The sequence below is a fragment of the Fukomys damarensis genome, unplaced genomic scaffold, assembly GCF_012274545.1.
Source record: "Fukomys damarensis isolate Sample0158 unplaced genomic scaffold, DMR_v1.0_HiC HiC_scaffold_24, whole genome shotgun sequence".
NCBI lineage: Eukaryota > Metazoa > Chordata > Mammalia > Rodentia > Bathyergidae > Fukomys > Fukomys damarensis.
This window is the reverse complement of record NW_022900936.1, coordinates 38,341,061-38,354,806: the sequence shown is the minus strand read 5'-3', so window position 1 is coordinate 38,354,806 and position 13,746 is coordinate 38,341,061.

The window sequence follows — 13,746 nt, the reverse complement described above, 5'->3', positions numbered from 1 at the left end:
TACAAAAAGGGACAACAGTGAAAGTACTTCAATGAATTTGCCATTATGCAAATACATTGTTATGAATAACACTTATGGAAACACATGCAAAAATCTTAGGTTACCTAAGTATTGGAAAGGGATTAAAAGAATGGAATAATCTAAGAAAATTTTTTTCAGGAATGCTTTTTTTCAGGACAGATACTAAATTTTTTAATAAAAACAGTCAGCATCTTTCAAAATTAATTCCCTGTATTTTAATTCATATCCTCTGAATTAATATATCTTGAATTTAAACATGCAAGTTTATCCATCAATATAAAAATGAGCATGCCTAAATTAATGGAAAAATGCTAAGTATGTTAGAAAAATTTCACTTCATTTTTATAAAGCTGTCAAAAATTAGGAAAATAGATCATAACTGTGATTTGCTTGTGAAAATCATCTAAAACTAAAATATACTTTTACATTCATTTTATTATCTCTGAAATTATTTCTCCACTTTTTAAAATAAACTTTACTGCTACCATTTCTTACTACTTGTCAACTTCTTGTGCTAAATAATAATTAAATCAATCTTGTAGTTCATATTAAAATGTAAAGAAAATAGCCCAAATCTCTGAGAAAACACTGAGCAAGAGCTTACTGAGTGCACAGAGTAGTTTGGCTGAGGTAGGGCTATGCAATAGTCCTTCTGTAAGCCCCTTTTTGAGAAATAATTCACTAAACACACACACATATGAAATACTGTATTGATATTTAAATAATACTTTCAATAGTGTTTTCTAGAGAAGAGCTTGTTAAATGCAGAACCTGATTTACTAATTTCAGAGCAGGGCTTGGGATTTTACAGCAAGCTCCTTGGTGATGTTTGCCACAATTCTGATAATGCTTTGCACAGAAAATTTCCAGAATACATAGATTGTTTGGGGGATACTTAAATACAAGCATTAAAAGTCAGATGCAATAAAATGTATAAAGACATGATTCGATCAATGCAAACTTACTTTCCAATAAACTTCAAAATAAACCTATCACCCCAGTGAAGTAAGTAGATAATGCTACCTTACCTTATACATTACCTTATTCTTTCATCTTGAAGGTGTCTGCTCAAGACCACTCCACTCTTACCAGGAACCCTTACTTCAATTTTATCTAAATCACTCTTGCAAAAATTTTCTCATTTATTATTGTACATTGCAATACTTGGTTCAAGCATAAGAATTGTCCAGCTAATATTTTAAGGTCTTTAATGACAACACAAGTACTGACATTTGTTAGAAAATCAAAACAGTGTTCGGTACAACGATGTATAATAATCTGCTTCATTTCCCTCCACATATGGTGAACATGTGACGGTTCCTTTATCTATATCTATATATCTATATCTATATCAACATCTATATCTGTATATATTATACCAGCTTTCAACTCCCTGAGGAAATTGTCTTTAATAGAAAAACACCACTATACAAGCAACCTCAGGATGTAATACAAAAATGAGTTTGTGTTTACAGGTATTTGGAAATTTATCTAAAAATGTAACACATAATGTCCCTTCATTTCCTGTCAATTAATTTTAAATATAATTTTCATATTTTCAATATTTTCTCATGATACAGCAAAATAAATGATAGCAATATTCCTTTATTTTTTAGGATGTCGAAACAGGTCGTAAATTTATGGCTTAGATAGATTACGGGGGCATCCAAAGTACTTTTTCACATCAAGGGAACTATAGTAAAGGGTTACTGAATATTGTGTAATTGCAGTTTTTGAAAACAGGTTGCTTCAATTCTCTCAAGTATTTCATGAGCCCGAACATGAAATAGCATTATTCAACAGGGAAAAATTATTTGATTGTGTGTTTGTCTAAACTGCATCGTTAATTAAACTGGGAACTGGAAAAATAATCCATATTAAGTCCTAGAGGTCTTATATTCAACAGTGTCAAACATTTGTAATTTTTCACGGACGCTGTGGTTTCCACAAGTGCCCCCCAAACACCTCACCTGCTTTCCCAGTCTGTCTCCTACACTATGCCGTGGGTCAGTGACCCTTACTATGCCACGTCAATACAGTGGTTAAATAATGGTAAATAATTTAAAATGTGGCAGGGAGTCCACAATTTAATGTCTGTCGTCTCTGGCAATATTTTCCGATAAAATGAGAGCCACTTCTATTTCACTCTAGGTTTTTATACATATTTCCTTAGAAAAAAACTATATATTTTACAGATATGACTGAAATTCAAACTCAATTTGAAAAATAAATCAAGATGAAAAGAAGTACATTTTAAATAATTATCAATATTATAGGCTTTTTAAGAAAAATGATTTCACCTTTCAATTTTTAGTAGTAATAACAAAAGGAATTAAAAAGGCAAACGATACAGTATTGTTATTTTAAATCTATTTTCTTTTTAATTTTCATTATTTCTTTAGTGAGCTCAGATATTCAGTATTTGTCTATTGAAACACGTGCCTGAATATAGCCGGAAGTAAAAACTCTGACCTTTTTGAACTTTTCGATTTTTACTATTTTTTACTTTAAAACACAAATTCTGGGATAAATTTACTATTCAAAACACACAGGAAGTTTGTTTAGCATTACATCTAAACAAATGATGAAATAATATCAGAGGCAAGTACTTCTGGATTTCCCGAGGATTTTTTATTCAAATTCTTGGCTCGGAAAATTGCGATAGACCATCCTGTCCACTAGAGGGCTGTGCAGAGGCAGCAGCCAATGAAGATTCAGGTGTTAGAGCTCTGTATTGACAAAAAGGCCTTTACAAGAACACAGTTTTATTTGTTTGGTTCAGCTTAACTAAATTATTGTTTGGTACTAACTGAACAGAGTTATGAAGTCCTAAGTACATCTATGAATTTTAACTAGTCTTATGATCTTGCATTTATCTTACCTGCATATAACAATGAGTTTACCATAGTCTTAAGGAATCAAAATAGCTATCACATTTAATTCCTAAAACAGAGAGATCTACTCATTTCCACACTCAAAAGAGTGGAAGTGGGCACCACATTTTCTTTCTATTCTCATATGTAGTGTTCCCTCACACCCCACTTCCTGCCCTGGGAATTCAGAATCTTGTGAGGTAAACCCCAGCCCTATTTTTTTTCTTTTATCCTATTCTATATTCTATTCTATTCATTTTGATACAGGGTCTTGCTAAGTTTCCCAGCCTGGGTTAGAAATTGTGATCTTCTTTCCTCAGCCTCAGCTGGAATTACAGGTGTGAGTCAACACACCAGCTCATAATATTTTCTCATTGAAATTTCCTATTAAAATAATTAATGAGGATGATGTGAATATAAGATTTACAGCCTACCACATTTTCTGCAAAATGCTTTTAGTAAAATTCACTGTAAAGGGTAAGGAACTATGAACACATTGACAATAAAGCAAACTCGATTCCAACATGGGTAGATATTGCCTAAGAAATCACATTAGTGTAGGATCACAAAGAAGGGACTCTCTAATAGCAAATGGCAAAGGATTATGGAAAGCAAAAACTACAGAAAAATGAAATAATTTTGCCTTGGTAGTTTAATTTAATTTAAAGGTGTGTAACTTCAAGAAACGTTAAAAAATGTGACTAGACCAAATGTCCCATTCCTTTTTGTTATAACAATATACCTGACTTTCCTATGGTAAATATTTTGCAATTATCAGCCTAAGTGATTTACCACATCCTAGTGTAGAGGTGCACCCAAACTCTGAGGGACTAAGGAAGGAGGATTGTGAATTTCAGCCCAGCCCAGGCAATGTAACAATTTAATGAGAACTTGTGCCAAAATTGAAAAATTTAAAAGGAGCAATAATTGAGTTCAATCCCCAGTACAAACCAAGCAAACTAGAAAGAAAGAAAGAAAGAAAGAAAGAAAGAAAGAAAGAAAGAAAGAAAGAAAGAAAAAGAATACCATTAGTCCAGCATGATTTTCAAAAGAACTTGGTACATAGTGTACCATCTGACTAGGTACAGAAAAATCCATGTAAGTGATCTTCTCTGAGGTACAATACATATTAAAATCTTGCAGTTATTTACTTTTGCTATCTTTTAGAGTGGATGCTTGTATAACTTTCATAGCATTTAACAATGTAACAGAATTCTAAATCAGAACTTCATTTGATGTGTCCCTGGCCACACACCATCTATGGAACAATATGTCGATTTAAGCAAAACCATCTTGTAGCATGATGAGTTCAGTGATGTCCAGAACACTGCGTTCTTATAAGGATAGCAGACGGATGAAAAGTAAACTTGCAAATTACCTATGACCAAAATCTGAGCCTGCCTACAGATAACCTTCATTCAAAACACTATGCAATTAAGCAAATAAAATAGAAATACCAGAACTGAAACTTTGGTAAGTTTTGTTTGTTTATTGTATTCTTTTTACCTAAAATGGATCCAAAACAGAGTAAGTCAACAACAAGTATTTGGTAACTGAATAAAAATGTAATTCAAAATATATTTAAATTTTTATTTTTTATTATTTTGTTTTGTCCTTTATGACTGACTTTAAAAAGTGACTTATTAAATTAGATATTATTTTTTTTCATTTTGATAATGTTGAAATACAAACACAAAAGTTCAGGTACATATAATTAAGAAATATAGCCCAGAAATATAAGTACAAGAAATGAGATAAATTATACAGAAACAGAGTATGCAGATTTATTCTAGGGCCAGGAATTTATTTTTGTATTTATTTTTACTTATTTTTGGTTTTTTGAGACAGGGTCTCACTATGTAGTTCAGACTGCTCTGGAACTCATTGTGTAGCCCAGGGTGGTCTCGAACTCACAGGGATCCTGCTGCCTCAACCTCCCGAATGCTGGGATTACAGGCGTTGCACCACCATGCCCAGCTAGGGCCAGGAATTTAGCTAAGAGGTGCCATGCCTACCTGGCCAGAGCAAAGTCCTGAGTTTGATGGTCAGTACTGGAAAAGAAAATATTTTATAACATTTGAATAGACTAATACATTTATTGCTATTTTAATGAAAAGTTATACTAGTAACATTATATTCTCCTCATTAAAATATAGATAACTGGTTAAATATAAATATTGTTTATTGAACCCTAGGAATTATGGACCCTAGATAGATGTAGTCAAAAATTACTTTTAGGGAAATCAAATAAATAAAATCAAATAAATAAATAAATAAAATAAAATAAATTTTGTATATCCTCTCATTTAACAATATTTATGATAACTTCTTTTCATTCCTAATATTAGAATTTACAAAAGAAAAACAAAGTTACAATCTAACAAAATGATTCAAATATTTTTATCTGCAGTATTATTCTCTGTACTTTTAATTTTTTGAAATTCGAATCATTGAAAAACAATATTTTTCAAGGAGGAAAGACATTCTTATATTACTAAGCTTCCAAATAGGGAACATAATAGACAGAGAGCCATAGGCTCCATGATTGTATAAACAAAAGAGCAAAAGTATTATAGGTAAGCATATTAAATAAATAGAGAAATAATTATTATATCTAGACAGATTTCAATGTTTAGACTTCTTACAGAAACAAACACAAACAGGAGTTAGAAACAGTGGTTAAGCAGAGTATGGAGGCCTCTCGGAGTAGTGAAAATATTCTGTTACACCACAGCGATGAATACACATGTCCACGGCCTAAGAATGTATGCCAAGAGGGAACCCTGGGCTTGGGTAAAAGTGGTATCTGAATGAAGGTACATCAGTGGCAGCAAGTGTAAGCCTTAATTTGGGGATATTGATAACAGGGAGGCTGTGTGTGCATGGGGTATGGAATGTGAGGGAAATCTTTGCACTTTCCAGATGATTTTTCTGTGAACCTCAGAGTGTTCTAAAAACTGTCTTTGCAAAAATATTTAATGTCCATAAAGTTGATTGGTATTTTAATTAATGTAGCAGGTGTAAATAATATTCATCAAAAAGCATCAATATTTTTAGTGAAATAAAAAAACCCTAAAATAAATATTTAGTGAACCATCAATACTTGATTTAACAGAAAGCATTTTAGTATGAAATGAAAAGAATGGAACATCTGATTTATAGAGAAAACTTGAATGGCACTCATGAGTTCTAAAGCCCCTGTGTTTTTCTGTAAGAAAAGCACAAAAAGACAACAACAGCAACAACAAAAACAATTGCACACACAAATCCCTTAATGTTGCTCTGTGCGGTTGTGAGTCAGATCATATCTGTTAAATACTTCTTCATGTATTTCATCATTTTATTCATCAATTTACAAATTTTATTTGTATACTCTTTTTATAGCTGCTTGCATTTGATCAATCATATCTGTAAGAGAAAAATTATAGGAAAGCTTAATACATTGTTTTTGAAGTGAAAGAAAAATCTAACCTTTTCTTCTTTAAATGTATTTAGATATTGAAGAATTTAAGAATCAGCAGGGCCAAACTTTGGATAAAGAAAAGCTTTCTAGTTGTACTTAAAACAGGATTCAGCCTGCTTGACAGATTCTGAATATTACAGAGAGGTTTTCCAATTTAGAAAAATGAGTCCTAATTCCCTGGAATGCTTATATGCTTTAAAAACAGTGAATTCCTAGAATGAAAACAGTGAATGATGCTTCAGTAAGGTCTACCACACTGAGACGTTATTCAAAGGGAAATTTTAACATCGTGGAAATCTTGAAACTACCTTTACCAGTTTGTTTAGTAATAAAAAACATATAACAATTCAAAAGAGAAAAGAAAACAGCTGTTGTAAATTATGGGTATGGAAAATTCAAATATCCCCCAATTATCCTAAAGTCCAAAATAAGCTCTAGTAGATATTTTTGCTTAATCATGACTCTAAAAAACAATAACTTCTTAGAGAAATACGGTAAATATAATTGTAAGTGACAGACATGTTAATTCAATTTACTTGCTCAAGATGCCACTCCACCATCTTACTGTGCCTGTATGAACATTTAAAAACAATTTAGAAATTCCTGCATGATCTCATTACTAGAATCTTTTCAGGAGGTCATCCTAAGAACATATTTTGCATCTGTACTTCCTTACTTAATATATGGAAAAATCACAACTTCGCATATTTTGTGGGAAGGCTAATGCTGTTATAGGGTCTGTCTTAGTGCTTACTGAGTGAGTTACAGAGGAAGGGCAGATGGATAATTAGGCTATGATAGGATGCAACTAGACAAAGTAAGGGCAAGAGTAAATGTTCGAGCTCAAAACACACAAAAAGCATGAGCTCTTTAAAGTTAATTAAATAAAAGGCTGCAATTAGAGATCCACAGATGCATATGATTTGTGATTTATGTAGGATGATGCTTTGTACTGTCTTACTAGTCTACTTTTTTCTTCTGCACAAATAAAATGGAAAATGAGAGTAAAGTGAAAGTAAAATCCAATGGAACAATATAAAGTTTAACAAATACAGACACAGTTTCATCTTTAATTGTTATCACATGTATTAATAACAGTACCTCAAAGTAATTTCCTCAACACAGTAATTTGTCTAAGAATTAGATTTTCCTTCCTGAATTTAAAAATTTTAGAAATTAAATTTTTCAAATTTTCAATTTAAAAAGCACAAACTAAAGATATAGATTAAAATGAAATGTTGACGAGATAAATGTAATCATTTGCTATTTGAAATTCCATTACTGAATGCTCTTTTCCTCCTCAGCACTGAGGAATGAGCCCAGAGATTCCCCAATAAGCTACACCCCCTGCCCTTTTAAAACATTTTTATTTTATCTATTTAATTTTGTTTTGAGACACTGTTTTGTTAAGTTGCCCGGATTGGGCTTCAGAACCTCCTGCTTTGGACTCACAGAGTGCTGGGATTACAGACACGCACCACAACACCCAACTTCTAAACTTTTTCATACAGTTTACCTGGAACAAAATTATATAAAATGATGCAAGTTAATTTATGAAGTTGAAAGTGTATCTGACATTTTGGAGAAAGGCTATGAATGTCAAATATACGCATAAGCATTTCCACCAGAAAATAGAATGCCAGGATTTTTCTGAAGTAAAAGTGCCCTGGTAAAGCTATTAATTTAAATATTTCATTTATCTATTTTCTGGAAGGAAACCTGAATGACAATCTCAATATTTAAACTAGAGCTTTATTTCAATTAGAAGATAAAAAAAATTAATATCAAGAAAAATATTTATATAATGGAATTAAATGTCATATTTAAATATATATGTATATCCTATAATCTCTAAATCTATGTATTTGTGATCAGTAGGAACATATAATAACAGACTCATGAAAATGTAAAAATCAAGTGTAATTTATGAGTGAAGGCAAAGTCATTAGCTATAACCTGTCTACATATTTTTACTTACAAAAGATATCTAAACACAGCAATCTGCCCTCCTGTACAGGGGATGTGTTCTATGATCCGGATACTTGAAACCACTGGTAGTACAAGTTTAGATGGACTTTCCACTTGGTTTGGGAGCCACCCAGGGAATTCATCAGGCTCTGCTCTTTTGCTCTGGTGCTGTTCTCCTGCTCTGCTACCCCCACCATGAACATTTTCCTTGTGTTATGTGCTTCTGCTATGATCTTTTGGGTTTAGACCAGCCAACCATGGTTTCAATCCTTTGACACTATGATCCAGATTATTAACCATTTCCCATTTAACTTATGATTGTTTAGTTTCATGTCTCAGTGAAAGGAAAGCTGTCTAATGCAGAAAAGTTGATAACAAAAGTGGGGTCATTGATATGGATGTACCTGCTAACTGTAAGGTTTAGAAACCTTTGGAAATGGATTGTCGGATGAGTTTGGAAAGATTTAGTGGTACAGGCTTGAAAAGCCCTAAAGTAGAGGCTGATGTGCAATTCTGTTCTGCTCAGAGTTCAAAAGACTAGAATGCTGGTAGGAATTCAGTCAGGAAGGGCGAAGCTCATAGGGTTCAGTTGAGAATGAGGCAATATTAGAAAATATGCATGCTACAAACTGGCAAAAAAAAAAAATGCCTGCATTTTACTCATGTCCTGGAATTTTCTGGAAGGCTGAGTTTAAATACTGTGGATTCATTGATATGACACAGGAAATTTCAAGACATGGGTACTTCTGGTTGCCCTGAGCCACATCTGCAATGAAAATCAGGGGCAAAAAACAGCAGAACAATCTGAAAAATTTCAGTGTTGTTCTGAAAGGAATTACATGTAAAGTTGAGGCCAAAGAAGGTCTGGCTGTTGAAGATATTAGTGCCATTTACAGAGAAAGCAAATACATTAAAAAAGAAAAATAGCTTCAGGCACCCCTGGAATATGTAAGGCCCTATCTAGTGCAGACCAAAGTGTACCAAAGAGTAAATATTTCCTTTAAAATGTCAGTTCCTGAACTCTCTACTTGAGAAGGCCTACCTAAGAAATTGCTTCCAGTAATATATTTACTATGTTCAGCCATCCAAATACTCAGAGGCTGTTGCTGCCCTCTTTCAAGGGGGGCCGCCTACTGCTCCCACTAACTGCAGAACTTGGCATTGTCTGTGTGATGATGATTTAACCAAAATGCAGAATACAAATGTGGCCTTAAGAAGGCTGCCACACAGATTTCAAAGAAAGGCCTACATGGCCAGGCAAAGCATCCTGGAAAGAGCAATGTGCGAAGCTGTGCGAAAAGATGCAAAGTTGCAGAGGAGATCCCAGGAAATTAAAGATGTCACGAATGTGGAACATTGGCCAAGAGAAGGTACAGGCCATTGATAGAACTAGCACAAAAAGGAGGCCTGTGAGCTTCAATCAAGAAGGTACAGAGGTGGGAGTTTCTAAGCCCTCTATTACTTACACTTATATCTCATCAGCACGTGTCCCAGATTTTAAACATGGAGATACAGGGCTTAATGTATGCCTTGGTGGATTTCAGTCTTATTTTGATCTAGTTTTATTTCCTTCTTTTTCAGTTTTAATTGAGTTTATTGGTACATTTTAGGTATAGAGTACAGTTACATTCGTTGTTGGGATCTTGTACCTTTATAGGACAGGTCTTCATTCTCATTTTTTCCCCTTGTCCCCCCCTCCCTTGACCCCCTCCTCCCCTCCCCATCTACGAGCACTTTATTTCCATCTTTTCATTATGTCACATTTTTTCTTTTCCCTTATTACCCTTCCCCTACCCATCCCACCTTCCCTACACCTTTAGCTCCTTTCTTCCTATCTTCTTTTATTCATTCCTCTTGTAATGAGAATTTTGTACCCTGTGCCATTTCAATCTGTGATTACGCAACTTGTTTTTGAGTTATAAAAGGATCTCACAGCTAAGAGTTTGCCTTGAGTCTCAAAGGAAATTTGATTTGGACTTTTAGTAAGGCTTGGGAGAGGATAAGGGTGTTTTGATTGTGCATAGATAACAGACTTTGTTTGGTTTTGTTTTGTTTTTTTAGTTTAAGTATCATTTAAGGAGATGTGTTTTGGTATTGTCTTATTGATTTTCTCATTGCTGGGACAAAATACCTGACATCCATAAGTTAAAGGAGGAAAGGTTTATTTTAGCTCCCATTATGTAGAGGTTTCAGTAAATAGTTGGCTGGCTCTCAGCATAGCAGAGGGGCACTGCAGAGGAATAACAGTTAATGGCATGGGAGGTAAGAAACACTGAGTGTTCAGAGCAGAAGGGATATATTTTCCAGGCCATGCCTACACTGACCCAACTATTTCCTCCAGTTTTCACCTCCCACCTATAACCGGATCAAGGGAGTAATCCAGTATTACACATCCATGACCCAGTATCACACACCCATGATCTAGTCAATTCTCAAAAGCTTTAGCTATGAGCACATTAGGCTCTGGGGGGACATTTAAATATAAGCCGTTACAGGCTCACAAGCCATCGAGCAGACAAGGAGTAGCTTGAGACGGTTAAGGTGGATTGGCAACCTTATGGGTTTAGGAGCCACTCAAGTAATTAGAAAGACACACCTCTTGGTATGTCTTCATGAGTTATGGAGGTGTGATCTTGTATGCAGCCCCTCCCTCAACTACTCTGACAGTGTTGTTGTGCTCTGCTTCATGACCCCCATGAAGTAACCATCTTTGCTCTACCATGATTGACATGCATTGGAGTCAACTAAAAATGAAATAATTCTTCTGAAATTATGAGCCTCATTAAATCTCTCCCTTTTTTAGATCTTGGATGTTAGGTAGTATGTCTCAGAAACAGGTAAGCTGACTAACACAATGCACAATTGAAAACTCACAATATTTTGTTTATCAATTTTTCCATTTAATGTTTATGGATCTTTATGATGCATGAATAATTAAAACTATGGAAAGGAAAATTGTGTATAAAAGGGAACTATGGTATGCCATTATAATTGTCACAATTTATTATGTTGTTGTTTATCTGTTACTGCTCCAGATGTAAAAATTACATTTTATTATACTTTTGCCTATATAGGAAAAAACATATACAGATGTATTAGAATTCCATACAGGAACAGAAATAATGTGAAATATATGCATAATTAAGGAAGGGGAAGTATTTGATAGGCTTACAGGATCAAAGGCAGAAGAATCTAAAAAGGCAGTCCGCACTGGTAAGCTTGAGATTCCAGTGGCTGTTTAACCAAAGACAGAACACACAGAAGAAGTCTGACCATCATAGAAACCAAAACAAACTCAAAGACCTGACAGCTCCCTGGAGAGACCCTTCTATGAGTGTGCACTGGAAAGATAAGGAACTGGAGACCTAGAGAACAATGTCCAAAGAGGAGAGTAATGAAGGGTGCACCCACCAAGAAAAAACAGAAGTCTTCAAAATAGCGATACTTTCTTTTTCCTTTTCGTCCCACAAGAAATATAAGCCTATCGCTTAGTACTATACACAATTGGGATGGGTCTTCCCTTTCAGTTTGCTGGCCGATATGCCAATAATCCAGAGACACACCCTGAACTATGCCTTACTAATCTGTTAAGGCTGCTTAATCCATTCAAATTAACATACCTGACTAACGACCACAATATAGTTGTAATGCATGGTTTCAGCATTCATATGCATTCTGTGGATATATCTCCCATAGATGAGAGGGAAATACTGTATTATGAAAACTATGTCATTTAGTAGGAGAAAAAGAAAATCCACATTTTTTAACATAAAAATTCAGCTCACACAAATACGTGTAATTTTGTCTCGTGAAATAGACTCCAAGTGATTTAAGAGCAACACTTTTAATTAAGAGAATCAAGACACTTTATCACAGTGATAAGAATATTAATATCAAAATTTTTGAGGCATTTGAAGCAACATGTGAACATGCATATAGCCCTTTAGATAACTTTTCAATAGAAAATATCAAAGGACAATTATATTGCATATTTGAGCATTATGCCATTAGAAAAAAGGATCAAAGTCATTAATAAGCAAGTAAGTAAGCAAACAAACAATAACTTTTAGCCTTTATGCATTGTCCAGACCAAAGTGATTGAGGTATATTGCTGCTGGTGGAAGCGAAATCATATACTTTATATATAATTTTATAGTGGTTAACATTACTTAATCTGAGTGTGAATTTTAGGCATGGAGTTACTTTTTAAATGTAACTATAAATTTTTAGTAATCACATGATAATATAATAGTTTCATGTGCTGCTCATAATCTAGAAATTAAGAGATATGCAAGCAACAGATTAAAATTTACCTTCTTTGAGAATTCTCTCTCTTTTTTTTTTTTTTTTTTTTTTTTGGTACAGTGATTGAAGCCCAGGTCTTAACACTGAGCTACACCCTCAGCTATTTCACAGTTTTGGGGGTTTGTTTTGAGACATGATCTCATTAAGTTGTCCAGCCTGGGATCAAACTTTCAGTCTTCCTTCCTCACCATACTAGAATGTTGAGATTACATATATGTGCCACAATACCCAAGTTCATCCACAGTTTTGAGTGAAAGAAAAGTACAAGTTTATTTAATAGTAATAGAGAGTATGCTAGGGTCTGATCAGATCCTTAGATATCTGTGGTGGGAGAATGATGTGGAATAAAGAGAAACAGAGACAATATTCAAGGTGCGAGGGGACTAGGAAAAACCTTCCTCTAGTGGACAGACTTGACAATATCTGTGGTTGATACACTTTTATTAGCCAGAAAGAAGCATAGAGGGAAGGGATTGTGCATCATTTGTGGAATAATAATGATTGAAAGATATTTTGAAAAATAGGGAGCAGGTTAAGATTTTTCAAGGGCAGTGTGTGACAAGAGAACAGGTTCTTCCCTATACCTGGACGTCTGCCCAAGTTAAAAAGGAACTATCATTCTTTACATTGTCCTCAGCAGATGTTATCTTGCTATGGAAATACAGTGATTAGAAGCACTCTGTACACAGCCAGAAATCAAGCTGCTTTTCATGCACTTTTCTGTTTCCCAGGGCAGGTTACCTTGGCCTTGGGAATAAGTCACACAATAATTCTTCACATAGCCTGGTCCCTAGCAAGAGTAAAGTTCCAGCTGGGCATGGTGGCACATGCCTGTAATCCCAGCACTCAGGAGGCTGAGGCAGGAGGACGCTATGAGTTTGAGACCTGTCTGGACTACATAGTGAGTTCCAAGTCAGTCTCAACTACACAGTGAGACCCTAACTAAAAAAAAATAAAAAAATAAAAAAAGAGTAAAATTCTATAGAGGAATTAATCCTATGATTTAATAAAAGTAGTACAGTTTTGGGAATTTCACCTCACTTTTATCCAAACTAGACATTTGAGTTAATACAAGACTGTCTGACTGTCTGCTGACATGCAGTGTCAATCTCATAT